Source organism: Syngnathus leptorhynchus, chromosome 8, assembly GCF_054491065.1.
Source record: "Syngnathus leptorhynchus isolate UIUO chromosome 8, UIUO_Slep, whole genome shotgun sequence".
NCBI classification, from domain to species: domain Eukaryota; kingdom Metazoa; phylum Chordata; class Actinopteri; order Syngnathiformes; family Syngnathidae; genus Syngnathus; species Syngnathus leptorhynchus.
This window is the reverse complement of record NC_141202.1, coordinates 12,277,988-12,298,646: the sequence shown is the minus strand read 5'-3', so window position 1 is coordinate 12,298,646 and position 20,659 is coordinate 12,277,988. Positions and strand designations below refer to the sequence as shown.

Here is a 20,659-nt window from a genome sequence, read left to right as displayed (position 1 = left end):
CAATCGACGTGGGGTGGTAAAAATAGGCTTTCAGCACCTGGTATTCCCAGGCGGTCTCCCATTCAAGTACTAACCAGGCCCGACCCTGCTTTAGCTACCGAGATCGGACGAGATTGGGCATTTTCAGGGTAGTATGGCCGTAAGCCGTCAAACTCACCAAAGCTTTGCATTTTATAGACACAATCGCCCCTGAAACCGTGCCAAGCAACGGCGGTACTTGATGGCTTTCCTTTCACAATCGACGTGGGGGGGGGTAAAAAAAGGCTTTCAGCACCTGGTATTCCCAGGCGGTCTCCCATCCAAGTACTGACCAGGCCCGACCCTGCTTTAACTTCCGAGATCAGACGAGATCGGGCGTTCTCAGGGTAGTATGGCCGTAAGCCGTCAAACTCACCAAAGTTTTGCATTTTATAGACACAATCGCCCCTGAAACCGTGCCAAGCAATGGCGGTACTTGATGGCTTTCCTTTCACAATCGACGTGGGGGGGGGGTAAAAATAGGCTTTCAGCACCTGGTAGTCCCAGGCGGTCTCCCATTCAAGGACTAAAAAGGCCCGACCCTGCTTCAGCTTCCGAGATCGGGCGTTCTCAGGGTAGTATGGCCATAAGCCGACAAACCCACCAAGGTTTAGCATTTTATAGACACAATCGCCCCTGAAACCGTGCCAAGCAACGGCGGTACTTGATGGCTTTCCTTTCACAATCGACGTGGGGGGGTAAAAAAAAGGCTTTCAGCACCTGGTATTCCCAGGCGGTGTCCCATTCAAGTACTAACCAGGTCCGACCCTGCTTAAGCTTCCGAGATCGGACGAGATCAGGCGTTCTCAGGGTAGTATGGCCGTAAGCCGTCAAGCTCACCAAAGTTTTGCATTTTATAGACACAATCGCCCCTGAAACCGTGCCAAGCAACGGCGGTACTTGATGGCTTTCCTTTCACAATCGACGTGGGGGGGGGGGTGTGTGTAAAAAATGGCTTTCAGCACCTGGTATTCCCAGGCGGTCTCCCATTCAAGTGCTAACCAGGCCCGGCCCTGCTTTAGCTACCTAGATTGGACGAGATCGGGCGTTCTCAGGGTAGTTTGGCCGTAAGCCGTTAAACTCAACAAAGTTTTGCATTTTATAGACACAATCACCCCTTAAACCGTGCGAAGCAACGGCGGTACTTGATGGCTTTCCTTTCACAATCGACGTGGGGGGGGTAAAAATAGGCTTTCAGCACCTGGTATTCCCAGGCGGTCTCCCATTCAAGTACTAACCAGGCCCGACCCTGCTTTAGCTTCTGAGATCGGACGAGATCGGGCGTTCTCAGGGTAGTATGGCCGTAAGCCGTCAAACCCACCAAAGTTTTGCATTTTATAGACACAATCGCCCCTGAAACCGTGCCAAGCAACGGCGGTACTTGATGGCTTTCCTTTCACAATTGACGTGGGGGGGTAAAAAAAAGGCTTTCAGCACCTGGTATTCCCAGGCGGTCTCCCATTCAAGTACTAACCAGGCCCGACCCTGCTTAAGCTTCCGAGATCGGACGAGATCGGGCGTTCTCAGGGTAGTATGGCCGTAAGCCATCAAGCTCACCAATGTTTTGCATTTTATAGACACAATCGCCCCTGAAACCGTGCCAAGCAACGGCGGTACTTGATGGCTTTCCTTTCACAATCGACATGGGGGGGGGGTGTGTAAAATATGGCTTTCAGCACCTGGTATTCCCAGGCGGTCTCCCATTCAAGTACTAACCAGGCCCGACCCTGCTTTAGCTTCCGAGATCGGACGAGATCGGGCGTTCTCAGGGTAGTATGGCCGTAAGCCGTCTAACCCTCCAAAGTTTTGCATTTTATAGACACAATCGCCCCTGAAACCGTGCCAAGCAACGGCGGTACTTGATGGCTTTCCTTTCACAATCGACGTGGGGGGGTAAAAAAAAGGCTTTCAGCACCTGGTATTCCCAGGCGGTCTCCCATTCAAGTACTAACCAGGCCCGACCCTGCTTAAGCTTCCGAGATCGGACAAGATCGGGCGTTCTCAGGGTAGTATGGCCGTAAGCCGTCAAGCTCACCAAAGTTTTGCATTTTATAGACACAATCGCCCCTGAAACCGCCAACAACGGCGGTACTTGATGGCTTTCCTTTCACAATCGACGTGGGGGGGGTAAAAAAAGGCTTTCAGCAACTGGTATTCCCAGGCGGTCTCCCATTCAAGTACTAACCAGGCCTGACCCTGCTTTAGCTTCCGAGATCGGACGATATCGGGCGTTTTCAGGGCAGTATGGCCGTAAGCCGTCAAACTCACCAAAGTTTTGCATTTTATAGACACAATTGCCCCTGAAACCGTGCCAAGCAACGGCGTTACTTGATGGCTTTCCTTTCACAATCGACGTGGGGTGGTAAAAATAGGCTTTCCGCACCTGGTATTCCCAGGCGATCTCCCATTCAAGTACTAACCAGGCCTGACCCTGCTTTAGCTTCCGAGATCGGACGAGATCGGGCGTTCTCAGGGTAGTATGGCCGTAAGCCGTCGGGCTCACCAAAGTTTTGCATTTTATAGACACAATCACCCCTGAAACCGTGCCAAGCAACGGCGGTACTTGATGGCTTTCCTTTCACAATCGACGTGGGGGGGGTAAAAATAGGCTTTCAGCACCTGGTATTCCCAGGCGGTCTCCCATTCAAGTACTAACCAGGCCCGACCCTGCTTTAGCTTCCGAGATCGGACGAGATCGGGCGTTCTCAGGGTAGTATGGCCGTAAGCCGTCAAACCCACCAAAGTTTTGCATTTTATAGACACAATCGCCCCTGAAACCGTGCCAAGCAACGGCGGTACTTGATGGCTTTCCTTTCACAATCGACGTGGGGGGGTAAAAAAAAGGCTTTCAGCACCTGGTATTCCCAGGCGGTCTCCCATTCAAGTACTAACCAGGCCCGACCCTGCTTTAGCTTCCGAGATCGGACGAGATCGGGCGTTCTCAGGGTAGTATGGCCGTAAGCCGTCAAACAAACCAAAGTTTTGCATTTTATAGACACAATCGCCCCTGAAACCGTGCCAAGCAACGGCGGTACTTGATGGCTTTCCTTTCACAATCGACGTGGGGGGGTAAAAAAAGAGGCTTTCAGCACCTGGTATTCCCAGGCGGTCTCCCATTCAAGTACTAACCAGGCCCGACCCTGCTTAAGCTTCCAAGATCGGACGAGATCGGGCGTTCTCAGGGTAGTACGGCCGTAAGCCGTCAAGCTCACCAAAGTTTTGCATTTTATAGACACAATCGCCCCTGAAACCGTGACAAGCAACGGCGGTACTTGATGGCTTTCCTTTCACAATCGACGTGGGGGGGGCTAAAAAAGGCTTTCAGCACCTGGTATTCCCAGGCGGTCTCCCATCCAAGTACTAGCCAGGTTTGACCCTGCTTCAGCTTCCGAGATCGGGCGTTCTCAGGGTAGTATGGCCGTGAAGCCGTCAAACTCATCAAAGTTGTGCATTTTATAGACACAATCGCCACAATCGCTTTCCTTTCACAATCGACGTGGGGTGGTAAAAATAGGCTTTCAGCACCTGGTATTCCCAGGCGGTCTCCCATTCAAGTACTAACCAGGCCCGACCCTGCTTTAGCTACCGAGATCGGACGAGATTGGGCATTTTCAGGGTAGTATGGCCGTAAGCCGTCAAACTCACCAAAGCTTTGCATTTTATAGACACAATCGCCCCTGAAACCGTGCCAAGCAACGGCGGTACTTGATGGCTTTCCTTTCACAATCGACGTGGGGGGGGTAAAAAAAGGCTTTCAGCACCTGGTATTCCCAGGCGGTCCCCCATCCAAGTACTAGCCAGGATTGACCCTGCTTCAGCTTCCGAGATCGGGCGTTCTCAGGGTAGTATGGCCGTAAGCCGTCAAACTCACCAAAGTTTTGCATTTTATAGACACAATCGCCCCTGAAACCGTGCCAAGCAATGGCGGTACTTGATGGCTTTCCTTTCACAATCGACGTGGGGGGGGGGTAAAAATAGGCTTTCAGCACCTGGTATTCCCAGGCGGTCTCCCATTCAAGGACTAAAAAGGCCCGACCCTGCTTCAGCTTCCGAGATCGGGCGTTCTCAGGGTAGTATGGCCGTAAGCCGACAAACCCACCAACGTTTAGCATTTTATAGACACAATCGCCCCTGAGACCGTGCCAAGCAACGGCGGTACTTGATGGCTTTCCTTTCACAATCGACGTGGGGGGGTAAAAAAAAGGCTTTCAGCACCTGGTATTCCGAGGCGGTCTCCCATTCAAGTACTAACCAGGCCCGACCCTGCTTAAGCTTCCGAGATCGGACGAGATCAGGCGTTCTCAGGGTAGTATGGCCGTAAGCCGTCAAGCTCACCAAAGTTTTGCATTTTATAGACACAATCGCCCCTGAAACCGTGCCAAGCAACGGCGGTACTTGATGGCTTTCCTTTCACAATCGACGTGGGGGGGGGGTGTGTGTGTAAAAAATGGCTTTCAGCACCTGGTATTCCCAGGCGGTCTCCCATTCAAGTACTAACCAGGCCCGGCCCTGCTTTAGCTACCGAGATTGGACGAGATCGGGCGTTCTCAGGGTAGTTTGGCCGTAAGCCGTCAAACTCAACAAAGTTTTGCATTTTATAGACACAATCACCCCTGAAACCGTGCGAAGCAATGGCGGTACTTGATGGCTTTCCTTTCACAATCGACGTGGGGGGGGGTAAAAATATGCTTTCAGCTCCTGGTATTCCCAGGCGGTCTCCCATTCAAGTACTAACCAGGCCCGACCCTGCTTTAGCTTCCGAAATCGGATGATATCGGGCGTTTTCAGGGCAGTATGGCCGTAAGCCGTCAAACTCACCAAAGTTTTGCATTTTATGGACACAATCGCCCCTGAAACCGTGCCAAGCAATGGCGTTACTTGATGGCTTTCCTTTCACAATCGACGCGGGGTGGTAAAAATAGGCTTTCCGCACCTGGTATTGCCAGGCGGTCTCCCATTCAAGTACTAACCAGGCCCGACCCTGCTTTAGCTTCCGAGATCGGACGAGATCGGGCGTTCTCAGGGTAGTATGGCCGTAAGCCGTCAGGTTCACCAAAGTTTTGCATTTTATAGACACAATCGCCCCTGAAACCGTGCCAAGCAACGGCGGTACTTGATGGCTTTCCTTTCACAATCGACGTGGGGGGGGTAAAAAAAGGCTTTCAGCAACTGGTATTCCCAGGCATTCTCCCATTCAAGTAGTAACCAGGCCCGACACTGCTTTAGCTTCCGAGATCAGACGATATCGGGCGTTCTCAGGGCAGTATGGCCGTAAGCCGTCACACTCACCAAAGTTTTGCATTTTATAGACACAATCGCCTCTGAAACCGTGCCAAGCAACGGTGGTACTTGATGGCTTTCCTTTCACAATCGACGTGGGGTGGTAAAAATAGGCTTTCAGCACCTGGTATTCCCAGGCGGTCTCCCATCCAAGTACTGACCAGGCCCGACCCTGCTTAAGCTTCCGAGATCGAACGAGATCGGGCGTTCTCAGGGTAGTATGGCCGTAAGCCGTCAAACTCACCAAAGTTTTGCATTTTATAGACACAATCGCCCCTGAAACCGTGCCAAGCAACGGCGGTACTTGATGGCTTTCCTTTCACAATCAACGTGGGGGGGGGTAAAAAAAGGCTTTCAGCACCAGGTATTCCCAGGCGGTCTCCCATTCAAGTAGTAACCAGGCCCGACCCTGCTTTAGCTTCCGAGATCGGACGAGATCGGGCTTTCTCAGGGTAGTATGGCCGTAAGCCGTCAAACCCACCAAAGTTTTGCATTTTATAGACACAATCGCCCCTGAAACCGTGCCAAGCAACGGCGGTACTTGATGGCTTTCCTTTCACAATCGACGTGGGGGGGTAAAAAAAAGGCTTTCAGCACCTGGTATTCCCAGGCGGTCTCCCATTCAAGTACTGACCAGGCCCGACCCTGCTTAAGCTTCCGAGATCGGACGAGATCGGGCGTTCTCAGGGTAGTATGGCCGTAAGCCATCAAGCTCACCAAAGTTTTGCATTTTATAGACACAATCGCCCCTGAAACCGTGCCAAGCAACGGCGGTACTTGATGGCTTTCCTTTCACAATCGACGTGGGGGGGGTGTGTGTGTAAAAAATGGCTTTCAGCACCTGGTATTCCCAGGCAGTCTCCCATTCAAGTACTAACCAGGCCCGGCCCTGCTTTAGCTACCGAGATCGGACGAGATCGGGCGTTCTCAGGGTAGTTTGGCCGTAAGCCGTCAAACTCACCAAAGTTTTGCATTTTATAGACACAATCACCCCTGAAACCGTGCCAAGCAACGGCGGTACTTGATGGCTTTCCTTTCACAATCGACGTGGGGGGGTAAAAATAGGCTTTCAGCACCTGGTATTCCCAGGCGGTCTCCCATTCAAGTACTAACCAGGCCCGACTCTGCTTTAGCTTCCGAGATCGGACGAGATCGGGCGTTCTCAGGGTAGTATGGCCGTAAGCCGACAAACTCACCAAAGTTTTGCATTTTATAGACACAATCGCCCCTGAAACCGTGCCAAGCAACGGCGGTACTTGATGGCTTTCCTTTCACAATCGACGTGGGGGGGTAAAAAAAAGGCTTTCAGCACCTGGTATTCCCAGGCGGTCTCCCATTCAAGTACTAACTTGGCCCGACCCTGCTTTAGCTTCCGAGATCGGACGAGATCGGGCGTTCTCAAGGTAGTATGGCCGTAAGCCGTCAAACCCACCAAAGTTTTGCATTTTATAGACACAATCGCCCCTGAAACCGTGCGAAGCAACGGCGGTACTTGATGGCTTTCCTTTCACAATCGACGTGGGGGGTTAAAAAAAAGGCTTTCAGCACCTGGTATTCCCAGGCGGTCTCCCATTCAAGTACTAACCAGGCCCGACCCTGCTTAAGCTTCCGAGATCGGACGAGATCGGGCGTTCTCAGGGTAGTTTGGCCGTAAGCCGTCAAACTCACCAAAGTTTTGCATTTTATAGACACAATCACCCCTGAAACCGTGCCAAGCAACGGCGGTACTTGATGGCTTTCCTTTCACAATCGACGTGGGGGGGGTAAAAATAGGCTTTCAGCACCTGGTATTGCCAGGCGGTCTCCCATTCAAGTACTAACCAGGCCCGACCCTGCTTTAGCTTCCGAGATCGGACGAGGTCGAGCGTTCTCAGGGTAGTATGGCCGTAAGCCTTCAAACCCACCAAAGTTTTGCATTTTATAGACACAATCGCCCCTGAAACCGTGCCAAGCAACGGCGGTACTTGATGGCTTTCCTTTCACAATCGACGTGGGGGGTAAAAAAAAGGCTTTCAGCACCTGGTATTCCCAGATGGTCTCCCATTCAAGTACTAACCAGGCCCGACCCTGCTTAAGCTTCCGAGATCGGACGAGATCGGGCGTTCTGAGGGTAGTATGGCCGTAAGCCGTCAAGCTCACCAAAGTTTTGCATTTTATAGACACAATCGCCCCTGAAACCGTGCCAAGCAACGGCGGTATTTGATGGCTTTCCTTTCACAATCGACGTGTGGGGGGTAAAAAAAGGCTTTCAGCACCTGGTATTCCCAGGCGGTCTCCCATCCAAGTACTAGCCAGGCTTGACCCTGCTTCAGCTTCCGAGATCGGGCGTTCTCAGGGTAGTATGGCCGTAAGCCGTCAAACTCATCAAAGTTGTGCATTTTATAGACACAATCGCCACAATCGTTTTCCTTTCACAATCGACGTGGGGTGGTAAAAATAGGCTTTCAGCACCTGGTATTCCCAGGCGGTCTCCTATTCAAGTACTAACCAGGCCCGACCCTGCTTTAGCTACCGAGATCGGACGAGATTGGGCGTTTTCAGGGTAGTATGGCCGTAAGCCGTCAAACTCACCAAGGTTTTGCATTTTATAGACACAATCGCCCCTGAAACCGTGCCAAGCAACGGCGGTACTTGATGGCTTTCCTTTCACAATCGACGTGGGGGGGGGGGGGGTAAAAAAAGGCTTTCAGCACCTGGTATTCGCAGGCGGTCTCCCATCCAGGTACTAACCAGGCCCGACCCTGCTTTAACTTCCGAGATCGGACTAGATCGAGCGTTCTCAAGGTAGAATGGCCGTAAGCCGTCAAACCCACCAAAGTTTTGCATTTTATAGACACAATCGCCCATGAAACCGTGCCAAGCAACGGCGGTACTTGATGGCTTTCCTTTCACAATCGACGTGGGGGGGTAAAAAAAAAGCTTTCAGCACCTGGTATTCCCAGGCGGTCTCCCATTCAAGTACTAACCAGGCCCGACCCTGCTTAAGCTTCCGAGATCGGACGAGATCGGGCGTTCTCAGGGTAGTATGGCCGTAAGCCGTCAGGCTCACCAAAGTTTTGCATTTTATAGACACAATCGCCCCAGAAACCGTGCCAAGCAACGGCGGTACTTGATGGCTTTCCTTTCACAATCGACGTGGGGGGGTAAAAACAGGCTTTCAGCACCTGGTATTCCCAGGCGGTCTCCCATTCAAGTACTAACCAGGCCCAACCCTGCTTTAGCTTCCGAGATCGGACGATATCGGGCGTTTTCAGGGCAGTATGGCCGTAAGCCGTCAAACTCACCAAAGTTTTGCATTTTATAGACACAATCGCCCCTGAAACCGTGCCAAGCAACGGCGTTACTTGATGGCTTTCCTTTCACAATCGACGTGGGGTGGTAAAAATAGGCTTTCCGCACCTGGTATTCCCAGGCGGTCTCCCATTCAAGTACTAAGCAGGCCCGACCCTGCTTTAGCTTCCGAGATCGGACGAGATCGGGCGTTCTCAGGGTAGTATGGCCGTAAGCCGTGAAGCTCACCAAAGTTTTGCATTTTATAGACACAATCGCCCCTAAAACCGTGCCAAGCAACGGCGGTACTTGATGGCTTTCCTTTCACAATCGACGTGGGGGGGGTAAAAAAAGGCTTTCAGCACCTGGTATTCCCAGGCGGTCCCCCATCCAAGTACTAGCCAGGCTTGACCCTGCTTCAGCTTCCGAGATCGGGCGTTCTCAGGGTAGTATGGCCGTAAGCCGTCAGGTTCACCAAAGTTTTGCATTTTATAGACACAATCGCCCCTGAAACCGTGCCAAGCAACGGCGGTACTTGATGGCTTTCCTTTCACAATCGACGTGGGGGGGGTAAAAAAAGGCTTTCAGCAACTGGTATTCCCAGGCATTCTCCCATTCAAGTAGTAACCAGGCCCGACCCTGCTTTAGCTTCCGAGATCAGACGATATCGGGCGTTCTCAGGGCAGTATGGCCGTAAGCCGTCAAACTCACCAAAGTTTTGCATTTTATAGACACAATCGCCTCTGAAACCGTGCCAAGCAACGGTGGTACTTGATGGTTTTCCTTTCACAATCGACGTGGGGTGGTAAAAATTGGCTTTCAGCACCTGGTATTCCCAGGCGGTCTCCCATCCAAGTACTGACCAGACCCGACCCTGCTTTAACTTCCGAGATCAGACGAGATCGGGCGTTCTCAGGGTAGTATGGCCGTAAGCCGTCAAACTCACCAACGTTTTGCATTTTATAGACACAATCGCCCCTGAAACCGTGCCAAGCAATGGCGGTACTTGATGGCTTTCCTTTCACAATCAACGTGGGGGGGGGGTAAAAATAGGCTTTCAGCACCTGGTAGTCCCAGGCGGTCTCCCATTCAAGGACTAAACAGGCCCGACCCTGCTTCAGCTTCCGAGATCGGGCGTTCTCAGGGTAGTATGGCCGTAAGCCGACAAACCCACCAACGTTTAGCATTTTATAGACACAATTGCCCCGGAAACCGTGCCAAGCAACGGCGGTACTTGATGGCTTTCCTTTCACAATCGACGTGGGGGGGTAAAAAAAAAGGCTTTCAGCACCTGGTATTCCCAGGCGGTCTCCCATTCAAGTACTAACCAGGCCCGACCCTGCTTAAGCTTCCGAGATCGGACGAGATCGGGCGTTCTCAGGGTAGTATGGCCGTAAGCCGTCAAGCTCACCAAAGTTTTGCATTTTATAGACACAATCGCCCCTGAAACCGTGCCAAGCAACGGTGGTACTTGATGGCTTTCCTTTCACAATCGACATGGGGGGGGGGTGTAAAAAATGGCTTTCAGCACCTGGTATTCCTAGGCGGTCTCCCATTCAAGTACTAACCAGGCCCGGCCCTGCTTTAGCTACCGAGATCGGACGAGATCGGGCGTTCTCAGGGTAGTTTGGCCGTAAGCCGTCAAACTCACCAAAGTTTTGCATTTTATAGACACAATCACCCCTGAAACCGTGCCAAGCAACGGCGGTACTTGATGGCTTTCCTTTCACAATCGACGTGGGGTGGTAAAAATAGGCTTTCCCCACCTGGTATTCCCAGGCGGTCTCCCATTCAAGTACTAACCAGGCCCGACCCTGCTTTAGCTTCCGAGATTGGACGAGATCGGGCGTTCTCAGGGTAGTATGGCCGTAAGCCGTCAGGTTCACCAAAGTTTTGCATTTTATAGACACAATCGCCCCTGAAACCGTGCCAAGCAACCGCGGTACTTGATGGCTTTCCTTTCACAATCGATTTGGGGGGGGTAAAAAAAGGCTTTCAGCAACTGGTATTCCCAGGCAGTCTCCCATTCAAGTAGTAACCAGGCCCAAACCTGCTTTAGCTTCTGAGATCAGACGATATCGGGCGTTCTCAGGGCAGTATGGCCGTAAGCCGTCAAACTCACCAAAGTTTTGCATTTTATAGACACAATCGCCTCTGAAACCGTGCCAAGCAACGGTGGTACTTGATGGCTTTCCTTTCACAATCGACGTGGGGTGGTAAAAATAGGCTTTCAGCACCTGGTATTCCCAGGCGGTCTCCCATCCAAGTACTGACCAGGCCCGACCCTGCTTTGACTTCCGAGGTCGGACGAGATCGGGCGTTCTCAGGGTAGTATGGCCGTAAGCCGTCAAACTCACCAAAGTTTTGCATTTTATAGACACAATCGCCCCTGAAACCGTGCCAAGCAACGGCGGTACTTGATGGCTTTCCTTTCACAATCGACGTGGGGGGGGGTAAAAATAGGCTTTCCGCACCTGGTAGTCCCAGGCGGTCTCCCATTCAAGGACTAAACAGGCCCGACCCTGCTTCAGCTTCCGAGATTGGGCGTTCTCAGGGTAGTATGGCCGTAAGCCGTCAAACTCACCAAAGTTTTGCATTTTATAGACACAATCGCCCCTGAAACCGTGCCAAGCAACGGCGGTACTTGATGGCTTTCCTTTCACAATCGACGTGGGGGGGTAAAAAAAAGGCTTTCAGCACCTGGTATTCCCAGGCGGTCTCCCATCCAAGTACTAACCAGGCCCGACACTGCTTTAACTTTCGAGATCGGACGAGATCGGGCTTTCTCAGGGTAGTATGGCCGTAAGCCGTCAAACCCACCAAAGTTTTGCATTTTATAGACACAATCGCCCCTGAAACCGTGCCAAGCAACGGCGGTACTTGATGGCTTTCCTTTCAAAATCGACGTGGGGGGGTAAAAATAGGCTTTCAGCACCTGGTATTCGCAGGCGGTCTCCCATTCAAGTACTAAGCAGGCCCGACCCTGCTTTAGCTTCCGAGATCCGACGAGATCGGGCGTTCTCAGGGTAGTATGGCCGTAAACCGTCAAACTCATCAAAGTTTTGCATTTTATAGACACAATCGCCCCTGAAACCATGCCAAGCAACGGCAGTACTTGATGGCTTTCCTTTCACAATCGACGTGGGGGGGTAAAAGAAAGGCTTTCAGCACCTGGTATTCCCAGGCGGTCTCCCATTCAAGTACTAACCAGGCCCGACCCTGCTTTAGCTTCCGAGATCGGGCGTTCTCAGGGTAGTATGGCCGTAAGCCGTCAAACTCACCAACGTTTTGCATTTTAAAGACACAATCGCCCCTGAAACCGTGCCAAGCAACGGCGGTACTTGATGGCTTTCCTTTCACAATCAACGTGGGGGGGGGGGGGGGGGGGGGTGTAAAAAATGGCTTTCAGCACCTGGTATTCCCAGGCTGTCTCCCATTCAAATACTAACCAGGCCCGGCCCTGCTTTAGCTACCGAGATCGGACGAGATCGGGCGTTCTCAGGGTAGTTTGGCCGTAAGCCGTCAAACTCACCAAAGTTTTGCATTTTATAGACACAATCACCCCTGAAACCGTGCCAAGCAACGGCGGTACTTGATGGCTTTCCTTTCACAATCGACGTGGGGGGGGTAAAAATAGGCTTTCAGCACCTGGTATTCCCAGGCGGTCTCCCATTCAAGTACTAACCAGGCCCGACCCTGCTTTAGCTTCCGAGATCGGACGAGATCGGGCGTTCTCAGGGTAGTATGGCCGTAAGCCGTCAAACCCACCAAAGTTTTGCATTTTATAGACACAATCGCCCCTGAAACCGTGCCAAGCAACGGCGGTACTTGATGGCTTTCCTTTCACAATCGACGTGGGGGGGTAAAAAATAGGCTTTCAGCACCTGGTATTCCAAGGCGGTCTCCCATTCAAGTACTAACCAGGCCCGACCCTGCTTAAGCTTCCGAGATCGGACGAGATCTGGCGTTCTCAGGGTAGTATGGCCGTAAGCCGTCAAGCTCACCAAAGTTTTGCAGTTTATAGACACAATCGCCCCTGAAACCGTGCCAAGCAACGGCGGTACTTGATGGCTTTCCTTTCACAATCGACGTGGGGGGGGGTAAAAAAAGGCTTTCAGCACCTGGTATTCGCAGGCGGTCTCCCATCCAAGTACTAACCAGGCTCGACCCTGCTTTAACTTACGAGATCGGACGAGATCGGGCGTTCTCAAGGTAGTATGGCCGTAAGCCATCAAACCCACCAAAGTTTTGCATTTTATAGACACAATCGCCCCTGAAACCGTGCCAAGCAACGGCGGTACTTGATGGCTTTCCTTTCACAATCGACGTGGGGGGGTAAAAAAAAGGCTTTCAGCACCTGGTATTCCCAGGCGGTCTCGCATTCAAGTACTAACCAGGCCCGACCCTGCTTAAGCTTCCGAGATCGAACGAGATCGGGCGTTCTCAGGGTAGTATGGCCGTAAGCCGTCAAGCTCACCAAAGTTTTGCATTTTATAGACACAATCGCCCCTGAAACCGTGCCATGCAACGGCGGTACTTGATGGCTTTCCTTTCACAATCAACGTGGGGGGGGGTAAAAAAAGGCTTTCAGCACCTGGTATTCCCAGGCGGTCTCCCATTCAAGTACTAACCAGGCCCGACCCTGCTTTAGCTTCCGAGATCGGACGAGATCGGGCTTTCTCAGGGTAGTATGGCCGTAAGCCGTCAAATCCACCAAAGTTTTGCATTTTATAGACACAATCGCCCCTGAAACCGTGCCAAGCAACGGCGGTACTTGATGGCTTTCCTTTCACAATCGACGTGGGGGGGTAAAAAAAAGGCTTTCAGCACCTGGTATACCCAGGCGGTCTCCCATTCAAGTACTGACCAGGCCCGACCCTGCTTAAGCTTCCGAGATCGGACGAGATCGGGCGTTCTCAGGGTAGTATGGCCGTAAGCCGACAAACCCACCAAAGTTTTGCATTTTATAGACAAAATCGCCCCTGAAACCGTGCCAAGCAACGGCGGTACTTGATGGCTTTCCTTTCACAATCGACGTGGGGGGTTAAAAAAAAGGCTTTCAGCACCTGGTATTCCCAGGCGGTCTCCCATTCAGGTACTAACCAGGCCCGACCCTGCTTAAGCTTCCGAGATCGGACGAGATCGGGCGTTCTCAGGGTAGTATGGCCGTAAGCCGTCAAGCTCACCAAAGTTTTGCATTTTATAGACACAATCGCCCCTGAAACCGTGCCAAGCAACGGCGTTACTTGATGGCTTTCCTTTCACAATCGACGTGGGGGGGGTGTGTGTGTAAAAAATGGCTTTCAGCACCTGGTATTCCCAGGCGGTCTCCCATTCAAGTACTAACCAGGCCCGGCTCTGCTTTAGCTACCGAGATCGGACGAGATCGGGCGTTCTCAGGGTAGTTTGGCCGTAAGCCGTCAAACTCACCAACGTTTTGCATTTTATAGACACAATCACCCCTGAAACCGTGCCAAGCAACGGCGGTACTTGATGGCTTTCCTTTCACAATCGACGTGGGGGGGGTAAAAATAGGCTTTCAGCACCTGGTATTCCCAGGCGGTCTCCCATTCAAGTACTAACCAGGCCCGACCCTGCTTTAACTTCCGAGATCGGACGAGATCGGGCGTTCTCAGGGTAGTATGGCCGTAAGCCGACAAACCCACCAAAGTTTTGCATTATATAGACACAATCGCCCCTGAAACCGTGCCAAGCAACGGCGGTACTTGATGGCTTTCCTTTCACAATCGACGTGGGGGGGTAAAAAAAAGGCTTTCAGCACCTGGTATTCCCAGGCGGTCTCCCATTCAAGTACTAACTTGGCCCGACCCTGCTTTAGCTTCCGAGATCGGACGAGATCGGGCGTTCTCAAGGTAGTATGGCCGTAAGCCGTCAAACCCACCAAAGTTTTGCATTTTATAGACACAATCGCCCCTGAAACCGTGCGAAGCAACGGCGGTACTTGATGGCTTTCCTTTCACAATCGACGTGGGGGGGGTAAAAAAAGGCTTTCAGCACCTGGTATTCGCAGGCGGTCTCCCATCCAAGTACTAACCAGGCCCGACCCTGCTTTAACTTCCTAGATCGGACGAGATCGGGCGTTCTCAAGGTAGTATGGCCGTAAGCCGTCAAACCCTCCAAAGTTTTGCATTTTATAGACACAATCGCCCCTGAAACCGTGCCAAGCAACGGCGGTACTTGATGGCTTTCCTTTCACAATCGACGTGGGGGGGGGGGTAAAAAAAGGCTTTCAGCTCCTGGTATTCCCAGGCGGTCTCCCATTCAAGTACTAACCAGGCCCGACCCTGCTTTAGCTTCCGAGATCGGATGATATCGGGCGTTTTCAGGGCAGTATGGCCGTAAGCCGTCAAACTCACCAAAGTTTTGCATTTTATAGACACAATCGCCCCTAAAACCGTGCCAAGCAACGGCGGTACTTGATGGCTTTCCTTTCACAATCGACGTGGGGGGGGTAAAAAAAGGCTTTCAGCACCTGGTATTCCCAGGCGGTCCCCCATCCAAGTACTAGCCAGGCTTGACCCTGCTTCAGCTTCCGAGATCGGGCGTTCTCAGGGTAGTATGGCCGTAAGCCGTCAGGTTCACCAAAGTTTTGCATTTTATAGACACAATCGCCCCTGAAACCGTGCCAAGCAACGGCGGTACTTGATGGCTTTCCTTTCACAATCGACGTGGGGGGGGTAAAAAAAGGCTTTCAGCAACTGGTATTCCCAGGCATTCTCCCATTCAAGTAGTAACCAGGCCCGACCCTGCTTTAGCTTCCGAGATCAGACGATATCGGGCGTTCTCAGGGCAGTATGGCCGTAAGCCGTCAAACTCACCAAAGTTTTGCATTTTATAGACACAATCGCCTCTGAAACCGTGCCAAGCAACGGTGGTACTTGATGGTTTTCCTTTCACAATCGACGTGGGGTGGTAAAAATTGGCTTTCAGCACCTGGTATTCCCAGGCGGTCTCCCATCCAAGTACTGACCAGACCCGACCCTGCTTTAACTTCCGAGATCAGACGAGATCGGGCGTTCTCAGGGTAGTATGGCCGTAAGCCGTCAAACTCACCAACGTTTTGCATTTTATAGACACAATCGCCCCTGAAACCGTGCCAAGCAATGGCGGTACTTGATGGCTTTCCTTTCACAATCAACGTGGGGGGGGGGGTAAAAATAGGCTTTCAGCACCTGGTAGTCCCAGGCGGTCTCCCATTCAAGGACTAAACAGGCCCGACCCTGCTTCAGCTTCCGAGATCGGGCGTTCTCAGGGTAGTATGGCCGTAAGCCGACAAACCCACCAACGTTTAGCATTTTATAGACACAATTGCCCCGGAAACCGTGCCAAGCAACGGCGGTACTTGATGGCTTTCCTTTCACAATCGACGTGGGGGGGTAAAAAAAAAGGCTTTCAGCACCTGGTATTCCCAGGCGGTCTCCCATTCAAGTACTAACCAGGCCCGACCCTGCTTAAGCTTCCGAGATCGGACGAGATCGGGCGTTCTCAGGGTAGTATGGCCGTAAGCCGTCAAGCTCACCAAAGTTTTGCATTTTATAGACACAATCGCCCCTGAAACCGTGCCAAGCAACGGTGGTACTTGATGGCTTTCCTTTCACAATCGACATGGGGGGGGGGTGTGTGTAAAAAATGGCTTTCAGCACCTGGTATTCCCAGGCGGTCTCCCATTCAAGTACTAACCAGGCCCGGCCCTGCTTTAGCTACCGAGATCGGACGAGATCGGGCGTTCTCAGGGTAGTTTGGCCGTAAGCCGTCAAACTCACCAAAGTTTTGCATTTTATAGACACAATCACCCCTGAAACCGTGCCAAGCAACGGCGGTACTTGATGGCTTTCCTTTCACAATCGACGTGGGGTGGTAAAAATAGGCTTTCCCCACCTGGTATTCCCAGGCGGTCTCCCATTCAAGTACTAATCAGGCCCGACCCTGCTTTAGCTTCCGAGATTGGACGAGATCGGGCGTTCTCAGGGTAGTATGGCCGTAAGCCGTCAGGTTCACCAAAGTTTTGCATTTTATAGACACAATCGCCCCTGAAACCGTGCCAAGCAACGGCGGTACTTGATGGCTTTCCTTTCACAATCGATTTGGGGGGGGTAAAAAAAGGCTTTCAGCAACTGGTATTCCCAGGCAGTCTCCCATTCAAGTAGTAACCAGGCCCAAACCTGCTTTAGCTTCCGAGATCAGACGATATCGGGCGTTCTCAGGGCAGTATGGCCGTAAGCCGTCAAACTCACCAAAGTTTTGCATTTTATAGACACAATCGCCTCTGAAACCGTGCCAAGCAACGGTGGTACTTGATGGCTTTCCTTTCACAATCGACGTGGGGTGGTAAAAATAGGCTTTCAGCACCTGGTATTCCCAGGCGGTCTCCCATTCAAGTACTAACCAGGCCCGACCCTGCGTTAGCTTCCGAGATCGGACGAGATCGGGCGTTCTCAGGGTAGTATGGCCGTAAGCCGACAAACCCACCAAAGTTTTGCATTTTATAGACACAATCGCCCCTGAAACCGTGCCAAGCAACGGCGGTACTTGATGGCTTTCCTTTCACAATCGACGTGGGGGGGTAAAAAAAAGGCTTTCAGCACCTGGTATTCCCAGGCGGTCTCCCATTCAAGTACTAACTTGGCCCGACCCTGCTTTAGCTTCCGAGATCGGACGAGATCGGGCGTTCTCAAGGTAGTATGGCCGTAAGCCGTCAAACCCACCAAAGTTTTGCATTTTATAGACACAATCGCCCCTGAAACCGTGCGAAGCAACGGCGGTACTTGATGGCTTTCCTTTCACAATCGACGTGGGGGGTTAAAAAAAAGGCTTTCAGCACCTGGTATTCCCAGGCGGTCTCCCATTCAAGTACTAACCAGGCCCGACCCTGCTTAAGCTTCCGAGATCGGACGAGATCGGTCGTTCTCAGGGTAGTATGGCCGTAAGCCATCAAGCTCACCAAAGTTTTGCATTTTATAGACACAATCGCCCCTGAAACCGTGCCAAGCAACGGCGGTACTTGATGGCTTTCCTTTCACAATCGACGTGGGGGGGTAAAAAAAAGGCTTTCAGCACCTGGTATTCCCAGGCGGTCTCCCATTCAAGTACTAACTTGGCCCGACCCTGCTTTAGCTTCCGGGATCGGACGAGATCGGGCGTTCTCAAGGTAGTATGGCCGTAAGCCGTCAAACCCACCAAAGTTTTGCATTTTATAGACACAATCGCCCCTGAAACCGTGCGAAGCAACGGCGGTACTTGATGGCTTTCCTTTCACAATCGACGTGGGGGGTTAAAAAAAAGGCTTTCAGCACCTGGTATTCCCAGGCGGTCTCCCATTCAAGTACTAACCAGGCCCGACCCTGCTTAAGCTTCCGAGATCGGACGAGATCGGGCGTTCTCAGGGTAGTATGGCCGTAAGCTGTCAAGCTCACCAAAGTTTTGCATTTTATAGACACAATCGCCCCTGAAACCGTGCCAAGCAACGGCGGTACTTGATGGCTTTCCTTTCACAATCGACGTGGGGGGGGGGGGGTAAAAAAAGGCTTTCAGCTCCTGGTATTCCCAGGCGGTCTCCCATTCAAGTACTAACCAGGCCCGACCCTGCTTTAGCTTCCGAGATCGGATGATATCGGGCGTTTTCAGGGCAGTATGGCCGTAAGCCGTCAAACTCACCAAAGTTTTGCATTTTATGGACACAATCGCCCCTGAAACCGTGCCAAGCAATGGCGTTACTTGATGGCTTTCCTTACATAATCGAGGTGGGGTGGTATAAAAAGGGTTTCCGCACCTGGTATTCCCAGGCGGTCTCCCATTCAAGTACTAACCAGGCCCGACCCTGCTTTAGCTTTCGAGATCGGACGAGATCGGGCGTTCTCAGGGTAGTATGGCCGTAAGCCGTCAGGTTCACCAAAGTTTTGCATTTTATAGACACAATCGCCCCTGAAACCGTGCCAAGCAACGGCGGTACTTGATGGCTTTCCTTTCACAATCGACGTGGGGGGGTAAAAAAAAGGCTTTCAGCACCTGGTATTCCCAGGCGGTCTCCCATTCAAGTACTAACTTGGCCCGACCCTGCTTTAGCTTCCGGGATCGGACGAGATCGGGCGTTCTCAAGGTAGTATGGCCGTAAGCCGTCAAACTCACCAAAGTTTTGCATTTTATAGACACAATCGCCTCTGAAACCGTGCCAAGCAACGGTGGTACTTGATGGCTTTCCTTTCACAATCGACGTGGGGTGGTAAAAATAGGCTTTCAGCACCTGGTATTCCCAGGCGGTCTCCCATCCAAGTACTGACCAGGCCCGACCCTGCTTTAAATTCCGAGATCGGACGAGATCGGGCGTTCTCAGGGTAGTATGGCCGTAAGCCGTCAAACTCACCAAAGTTTTGCATTTTATAGACACAATCGCCCTGAAACCGTGCCAAGCAATGGCGGTACTTGATGGCTTTCCTCTCACAATCGACGTGGGGGGGGGTAAAAATAGGCTTTCAGCACCTGGTAGTCCCAGGCGGTCTCCCATTTAAGGACTAAACAGGCCCGACCCTGCTTCAGCTTCCGAGATCGGGCGTTCTCAGGGTAGTATGGCCGTAAGCCGTCAAACCCACCAAAGTTTTGCATTTTATAGACACAATCGCCCCTGAAACCGTGCCAAGCAACGGCGGTACTTGATGGCTTTCCTTTCACAATCGACGTGGGGGGGTAAAAAAAAGGCTTTCAGCACCTGGTATTCCCAGGCGGTCTCCCATTCAAGTACTAACCAGGCCCGACCCTGCTTAAGCGATCGGACGAGATCGGGCGTTCTCAGGGTAGTATGGCCGTAAGCCGTCAAGCTCACCAAAGTTTTGCATTTTATAGACACAATCGCCCCTGAAACCGTGCCAAGCAACGGCGGTACTTGATGGCTTTCCTTTCACAATCGACGTGGGGGGGGGGGGGGTAAAAAAAGGCTTTCAGCTCCTGGTATTCCCAGGCGGTCTCCCATTCAAGTACTAACCAGGCCCGACCCTGCTTTAGCTTCCGAGATCGGATGATATCGGGCGTTTTCAGGGCAGTATGGCCGTAAGCCGTCAAACTCACCAAAGTTTTGCATTTTATGGACACAATCGCCCCTGAAACCGTGCCAAGCAACGGCGTTACTTGATGGCTTTCCTTTCACAATCGACGTGGGGTGGTTAAAATAGGCTTTCCGCACCTGGTATTCCCAGGCGGTCTCCCATTCAAGTACTAACCAGGCCCGACCCTGCTTTAGCTTCCGAGATCGGACGAGATCGGGCGTTCTCAGGGTAGTATGGCCGTAAGCCGTCAGGTTTACCAAAGTTTTGCATTTTATAGACACAATCGCCCCTGAAACCGTGCCAAGCAACGGCGGTACTTGATGGCTTTCCTTTCACAATCGACGTGGGGGGGGTGTGTGTGTAAAAAATGGCTTTCAGCACCTGGTATTCCCAGGCGGTCTCCCATTCAAGTACTAACCAGGCCCGGCCCTACTTTAGCTACCGAGATCGGACGAGATCGGGCGTTCTCAGGGTAGTATGGCCGTAAGCCGTCAAGCTCACCAAAGTTTTGCATTTTATAGACACAATCACCCCTGAAACCGTGCCAAGCAACGGCGGTACTTGATGGCTTTCCTTTCACAACCGACGTGGGGGGGGAGTGTGTGTAAAAAATGGCTTTCAGCACCTGGTATTCCCAGGCTGTCTCGCATTCAAGTACTAACCAGGCCCGGCCCTGCTTTAGCTACCGAGATCGGACGAGATCGGGCGTTCTCAGGGTAGTATGGCCGTAAGCCGACAAACCCACCAAAGTTTTGCATTTTATAGACACAATCGCCCCTGAAACCGTGCCAAGCAACGGCGGTACTTGATGGCTTTCCTTTCACAATCGACGTGGGGGGGGGTAAAAATAGGCTTTCAGCACCTGGTATTCCCAGGCGGTCTCCCATTCAAGTACTAACCAGGTCCGACCCTGCTTTAGCTTCCGAGATCGGACGAGATCGGGCGTTCTCAAGGTAGTATGGCCGTAAGCCGTCAAACCCACCAAAGTTTTGCATTTTATAGACACAATCGCCCCTGAAACCGTGCGAAGCAAC

The 20,659-nt window shown here is 52.0% G+C and overlaps 12 non-coding genes and 63 pseudogenes across 12 annotated transcripts; all 75 read right to left on the bottom strand.

Moving 5' to 3' along the window:
* Positions 1–25: 25 nt before the first annotated feature.
* LOC147052645 (5S ribosomal RNA) lies at positions 26–145 on the bottom strand (annotated as a pseudogene).
* A 117-nt stretch (positions 146–262) lies between these two features.
* On the bottom strand, positions 263–382 carry LOC147052644 (5S ribosomal RNA). Its single transcript, XR_015067203.1, has one exon. It is a non-coding gene; the product is annotated as a 5S ribosomal RNA (ribosomal RNA).
* A 344-nt stretch (positions 383–726) lies between these two features.
* On the bottom strand, positions 727–846 carry LOC147052643 (5S ribosomal RNA; annotated as a pseudogene).
* Positions 847–971: 125 nt separating this feature from the next.
* Positions 972–1,091, bottom strand: LOC147052642 (5S ribosomal RNA; annotated as a pseudogene).
* A 116-nt stretch (positions 1,092–1,207) lies between these two features.
* LOC147052641 (5S ribosomal RNA) lies at positions 1,208–1,327 on the bottom strand (annotated as a pseudogene).
* Positions 1,328–1,443: 116 nt separating this feature from the next.
* LOC147052640 (5S ribosomal RNA) lies at positions 1,444–1,563 on the bottom strand. The gene has a single exon (XR_015067214.1). It is a non-coding gene; the product is annotated as a 5S ribosomal RNA (ribosomal RNA).
* A 122-nt stretch (positions 1,564–1,685) lies between these two features.
* LOC147052639 (5S ribosomal RNA) lies at positions 1,686–1,805 on the bottom strand. The gene has a single exon (XR_015067109.1). It is a non-coding gene; the product is annotated as a 5S ribosomal RNA (ribosomal RNA).
* Positions 1,806–1,921: 116 nt separating this feature from the next.
* On the bottom strand, positions 1,922–2,041 carry LOC147052638 (5S ribosomal RNA; annotated as a pseudogene).
* A 113-nt stretch (positions 2,042–2,154) lies between these two features.
* On the bottom strand, positions 2,155–2,274 carry LOC147052637 (5S ribosomal RNA; annotated as a pseudogene).
* A 115-nt stretch (positions 2,275–2,389) lies between these two features.
* LOC147052636 (5S ribosomal RNA) lies at positions 2,390–2,509 on the bottom strand (annotated as a pseudogene).
* Positions 2,510–2,625: 116 nt separating this feature from the next.
* Positions 2,626–2,745, bottom strand: LOC147052635 (5S ribosomal RNA). The gene has a single exon (XR_015067108.1). It is a non-coding gene; the product is annotated as a 5S ribosomal RNA (ribosomal RNA).
* A 116-nt stretch (positions 2,746–2,861) lies between these two features.
* On the bottom strand, positions 2,862–2,981 carry LOC147052634 (5S ribosomal RNA). Its single transcript, XR_015067107.1, has one exon. It is a non-coding gene; the product is annotated as a 5S ribosomal RNA (ribosomal RNA).
* Positions 2,982–3,098: 117 nt separating this feature from the next.
* Positions 3,099–3,218, bottom strand: LOC147052633 (5S ribosomal RNA; annotated as a pseudogene).
* A 313-nt stretch (positions 3,219–3,531) lies between these two features.
* On the bottom strand, positions 3,532–3,651 carry LOC147052632 (5S ribosomal RNA; annotated as a pseudogene).
* A 570-nt stretch (positions 3,652–4,221) lies between these two features.
* Positions 4,222–4,341, bottom strand: LOC147052631 (5S ribosomal RNA; annotated as a pseudogene).
* A 126-nt stretch (positions 4,342–4,467) lies between these two features.
* LOC147052630 (5S ribosomal RNA) lies at positions 4,468–4,587 on the bottom strand (annotated as a pseudogene).
* A 117-nt stretch (positions 4,588–4,704) lies between these two features.
* Positions 4,705–4,824, bottom strand: LOC147052629 (5S ribosomal RNA; annotated as a pseudogene).
* Positions 4,825–4,939: 115 nt separating this feature from the next.
* On the bottom strand, positions 4,940–5,059 carry LOC147052628 (5S ribosomal RNA; annotated as a pseudogene).
* Positions 5,060–5,410: 351 nt separating this feature from the next.
* On the bottom strand, positions 5,411–5,530 carry LOC147052627 (5S ribosomal RNA; annotated as a pseudogene).
* Positions 5,531–5,647: 117 nt separating this feature from the next.
* On the bottom strand, positions 5,648–5,767 carry LOC147052626 (5S ribosomal RNA; annotated as a pseudogene).
* A 116-nt stretch (positions 5,768–5,883) lies between these two features.
* On the bottom strand, positions 5,884–6,003 carry LOC147052625 (5S ribosomal RNA; annotated as a pseudogene).
* Positions 6,004–6,127: 124 nt separating this feature from the next.
* On the bottom strand, positions 6,128–6,247 carry LOC147052624 (5S ribosomal RNA; annotated as a pseudogene).
* A 115-nt stretch (positions 6,248–6,362) lies between these two features.
* LOC147052623 (5S ribosomal RNA) lies at positions 6,363–6,482 on the bottom strand (annotated as a pseudogene).
* A 116-nt stretch (positions 6,483–6,598) lies between these two features.
* On the bottom strand, positions 6,599–6,718 carry LOC147052622 (5S ribosomal RNA; annotated as a pseudogene).
* A 116-nt stretch (positions 6,719–6,834) lies between these two features.
* On the bottom strand, positions 6,835–6,954 carry LOC147052621 (5S ribosomal RNA; annotated as a pseudogene).
* A 116-nt stretch (positions 6,955–7,070) lies between these two features.
* On the bottom strand, positions 7,071–7,190 carry LOC147052620 (5S ribosomal RNA; annotated as a pseudogene).
* Positions 7,191–7,305: 115 nt separating this feature from the next.
* LOC147052619 (5S ribosomal RNA) lies at positions 7,306–7,425 on the bottom strand (annotated as a pseudogene).
* A 116-nt stretch (positions 7,426–7,541) lies between these two features.
* Positions 7,542–7,651, bottom strand: LOC147052618 (5S ribosomal RNA; annotated as a pseudogene).
* Positions 7,652–7,737: 86 nt separating this feature from the next.
* LOC147052617 (5S ribosomal RNA) lies at positions 7,738–7,857 on the bottom strand (annotated as a pseudogene).
* A 122-nt stretch (positions 7,858–7,979) lies between these two features.
* LOC147052616 (5S ribosomal RNA) lies at positions 7,980–8,099 on the bottom strand (annotated as a pseudogene).
* Positions 8,100–8,215: 116 nt separating this feature from the next.
* Positions 8,216–8,335, bottom strand: LOC147052615 (5S ribosomal RNA). The gene has a single exon (XR_015067094.1). It is a non-coding gene; the product is annotated as a 5S ribosomal RNA (ribosomal RNA).
* Positions 8,336–8,450: 115 nt separating this feature from the next.
* LOC147052614 (5S ribosomal RNA) lies at positions 8,451–8,570 on the bottom strand (annotated as a pseudogene).
* A 115-nt stretch (positions 8,571–8,685) lies between these two features.
* LOC147052613 (5S ribosomal RNA) lies at positions 8,686–8,805 on the bottom strand (annotated as a pseudogene).
* A 116-nt stretch (positions 8,806–8,921) lies between these two features.
* LOC147052612 (5S ribosomal RNA) lies at positions 8,922–9,031 on the bottom strand (annotated as a pseudogene).
* A 351-nt stretch (positions 9,032–9,382) lies between these two features.
* LOC147052611 (5S ribosomal RNA) lies at positions 9,383–9,502 on the bottom strand (annotated as a pseudogene).
* A 345-nt stretch (positions 9,503–9,847) lies between these two features.
* On the bottom strand, positions 9,848–9,967 carry LOC147052610 (5S ribosomal RNA). The gene has a single exon (XR_015067213.1). It is a non-coding gene; the product is annotated as a 5S ribosomal RNA (ribosomal RNA).
* Positions 9,968–10,087: 120 nt separating this feature from the next.
* Positions 10,088–10,207, bottom strand: LOC147052609 (5S ribosomal RNA; annotated as a pseudogene).
* Positions 10,208–10,322: 115 nt separating this feature from the next.
* Positions 10,323–10,442, bottom strand: LOC147052608 (5S ribosomal RNA; annotated as a pseudogene).
* A 351-nt stretch (positions 10,443–10,793) lies between these two features.
* On the bottom strand, positions 10,794–10,913 carry LOC147052607 (5S ribosomal RNA; annotated as a pseudogene).
* Positions 10,914–11,256: 343 nt separating this feature from the next.
* On the bottom strand, positions 11,257–11,376 carry LOC147052606 (5S ribosomal RNA; annotated as a pseudogene).
* Positions 11,377–11,491: 115 nt separating this feature from the next.
* Positions 11,492–11,611, bottom strand: LOC147052605 (5S ribosomal RNA; annotated as a pseudogene).
* A 116-nt stretch (positions 11,612–11,727) lies between these two features.
* On the bottom strand, positions 11,728–11,837 carry LOC147052604 (5S ribosomal RNA; annotated as a pseudogene).
* Positions 11,838–11,968: 131 nt separating this feature from the next.
* LOC147052603 (5S ribosomal RNA) lies at positions 11,969–12,088 on the bottom strand (annotated as a pseudogene).
* Positions 12,089–12,204: 116 nt separating this feature from the next.
* On the bottom strand, positions 12,205–12,324 carry LOC147052602 (5S ribosomal RNA). Its single transcript, XR_015067105.1, has one exon. It is a non-coding gene; the product is annotated as a 5S ribosomal RNA (ribosomal RNA).
* Positions 12,325–12,440: 116 nt separating this feature from the next.
* LOC147052601 (5S ribosomal RNA) lies at positions 12,441–12,560 on the bottom strand (annotated as a pseudogene).
* Positions 12,561–12,677: 117 nt separating this feature from the next.
* LOC147052600 (5S ribosomal RNA) lies at positions 12,678–12,797 on the bottom strand (annotated as a pseudogene).
* Positions 12,798–12,913: 116 nt separating this feature from the next.
* On the bottom strand, positions 12,914–13,033 carry LOC147052599 (5S ribosomal RNA; annotated as a pseudogene).
* Positions 13,034–13,150: 117 nt separating this feature from the next.
* LOC147052598 (5S ribosomal RNA) lies at positions 13,151–13,270 on the bottom strand (annotated as a pseudogene).
* Positions 13,271–13,386: 116 nt separating this feature from the next.
* LOC147052597 (5S ribosomal RNA) lies at positions 13,387–13,506 on the bottom strand (annotated as a pseudogene).
* Positions 13,507–13,622: 116 nt separating this feature from the next.
* Positions 13,623–13,742, bottom strand: LOC147052596 (5S ribosomal RNA). Its single transcript, XR_015067175.1, has one exon. It is a non-coding gene; the product is annotated as a 5S ribosomal RNA (ribosomal RNA).
* A 124-nt stretch (positions 13,743–13,866) lies between these two features.
* Positions 13,867–13,986, bottom strand: LOC147052595 (5S ribosomal RNA; annotated as a pseudogene).
* Positions 13,987–14,102: 116 nt separating this feature from the next.
* On the bottom strand, positions 14,103–14,222 carry LOC147052594 (5S ribosomal RNA). Its single transcript, XR_015067106.1, has one exon. It is a non-coding gene; the product is annotated as a 5S ribosomal RNA (ribosomal RNA).
* A 116-nt stretch (positions 14,223–14,338) lies between these two features.
* On the bottom strand, positions 14,339–14,458 carry LOC147052593 (5S ribosomal RNA; annotated as a pseudogene).
* Positions 14,459–14,574: 116 nt separating this feature from the next.
* LOC147052592 (5S ribosomal RNA) lies at positions 14,575–14,694 on the bottom strand (annotated as a pseudogene).
* A 119-nt stretch (positions 14,695–14,813) lies between these two features.
* LOC147052591 (5S ribosomal RNA) lies at positions 14,814–14,933 on the bottom strand (annotated as a pseudogene).
* A 116-nt stretch (positions 14,934–15,049) lies between these two features.
* Positions 15,050–15,159, bottom strand: LOC147052590 (5S ribosomal RNA; annotated as a pseudogene).
* A 351-nt stretch (positions 15,160–15,510) lies between these two features.
* On the bottom strand, positions 15,511–15,630 carry LOC147052589 (5S ribosomal RNA; annotated as a pseudogene).
* Positions 15,631–15,976: 346 nt separating this feature from the next.
* Positions 15,977–16,096, bottom strand: LOC147052588 (5S ribosomal RNA). The gene has a single exon (XR_015067212.1). It is a non-coding gene; the product is annotated as a 5S ribosomal RNA (ribosomal RNA).
* Positions 16,097–16,220: 124 nt separating this feature from the next.
* Positions 16,221–16,340, bottom strand: LOC147052587 (5S ribosomal RNA; annotated as a pseudogene).
* A 115-nt stretch (positions 16,341–16,455) lies between these two features.
* On the bottom strand, positions 16,456–16,575 carry LOC147052586 (5S ribosomal RNA; annotated as a pseudogene).
* Positions 16,576–16,926: 351 nt separating this feature from the next.
* Positions 16,927–17,046, bottom strand: LOC147052585 (5S ribosomal RNA; annotated as a pseudogene).
* Positions 17,047–17,162: 116 nt separating this feature from the next.
* LOC147052584 (5S ribosomal RNA) lies at positions 17,163–17,282 on the bottom strand (annotated as a pseudogene).
* A 116-nt stretch (positions 17,283–17,398) lies between these two features.
* Positions 17,399–17,518, bottom strand: LOC147052583 (5S ribosomal RNA; annotated as a pseudogene).
* Positions 17,519–17,634: 116 nt separating this feature from the next.
* Positions 17,635–17,754, bottom strand: LOC147052582 (5S ribosomal RNA; annotated as a pseudogene).
* A 116-nt stretch (positions 17,755–17,870) lies between these two features.
* On the bottom strand, positions 17,871–17,990 carry LOC147052581 (5S ribosomal RNA). Its single transcript, XR_015067211.1, has one exon. It is a non-coding gene; the product is annotated as a 5S ribosomal RNA (ribosomal RNA).
* Positions 17,991–18,111: 121 nt separating this feature from the next.
* Positions 18,112–18,231, bottom strand: LOC147052580 (5S ribosomal RNA; annotated as a pseudogene).
* Positions 18,232–18,346: 115 nt separating this feature from the next.
* Positions 18,347–18,466, bottom strand: LOC147052579 (5S ribosomal RNA; annotated as a pseudogene).
* A 116-nt stretch (positions 18,467–18,582) lies between these two features.
* On the bottom strand, positions 18,583–18,702 carry LOC147052578 (5S ribosomal RNA; annotated as a pseudogene).
* Positions 18,703–18,817: 115 nt separating this feature from the next.
* Positions 18,818–18,937, bottom strand: LOC147052577 (5S ribosomal RNA; annotated as a pseudogene).
* Positions 18,938–19,279: 342 nt separating this feature from the next.
* Positions 19,280–19,393, bottom strand: LOC147052576 (5S ribosomal RNA; annotated as a pseudogene).
* A 122-nt stretch (positions 19,394–19,515) lies between these two features.
* LOC147052575 (5S ribosomal RNA) lies at positions 19,516–19,635 on the bottom strand (annotated as a pseudogene).
* A 115-nt stretch (positions 19,636–19,750) lies between these two features.
* On the bottom strand, positions 19,751–19,870 carry LOC147052574 (5S ribosomal RNA; annotated as a pseudogene).
* A 124-nt stretch (positions 19,871–19,994) lies between these two features.
* LOC147052573 (5S ribosomal RNA) lies at positions 19,995–20,114 on the bottom strand (annotated as a pseudogene).
* Positions 20,115–20,238: 124 nt separating this feature from the next.
* LOC147052572 (5S ribosomal RNA) lies at positions 20,239–20,358 on the bottom strand (annotated as a pseudogene).
* A 117-nt stretch (positions 20,359–20,475) lies between these two features.
* Positions 20,476–20,595, bottom strand: LOC147052571 (5S ribosomal RNA; annotated as a pseudogene).
* Positions 20,596–20,659: the final 64 nt, after the last annotated feature.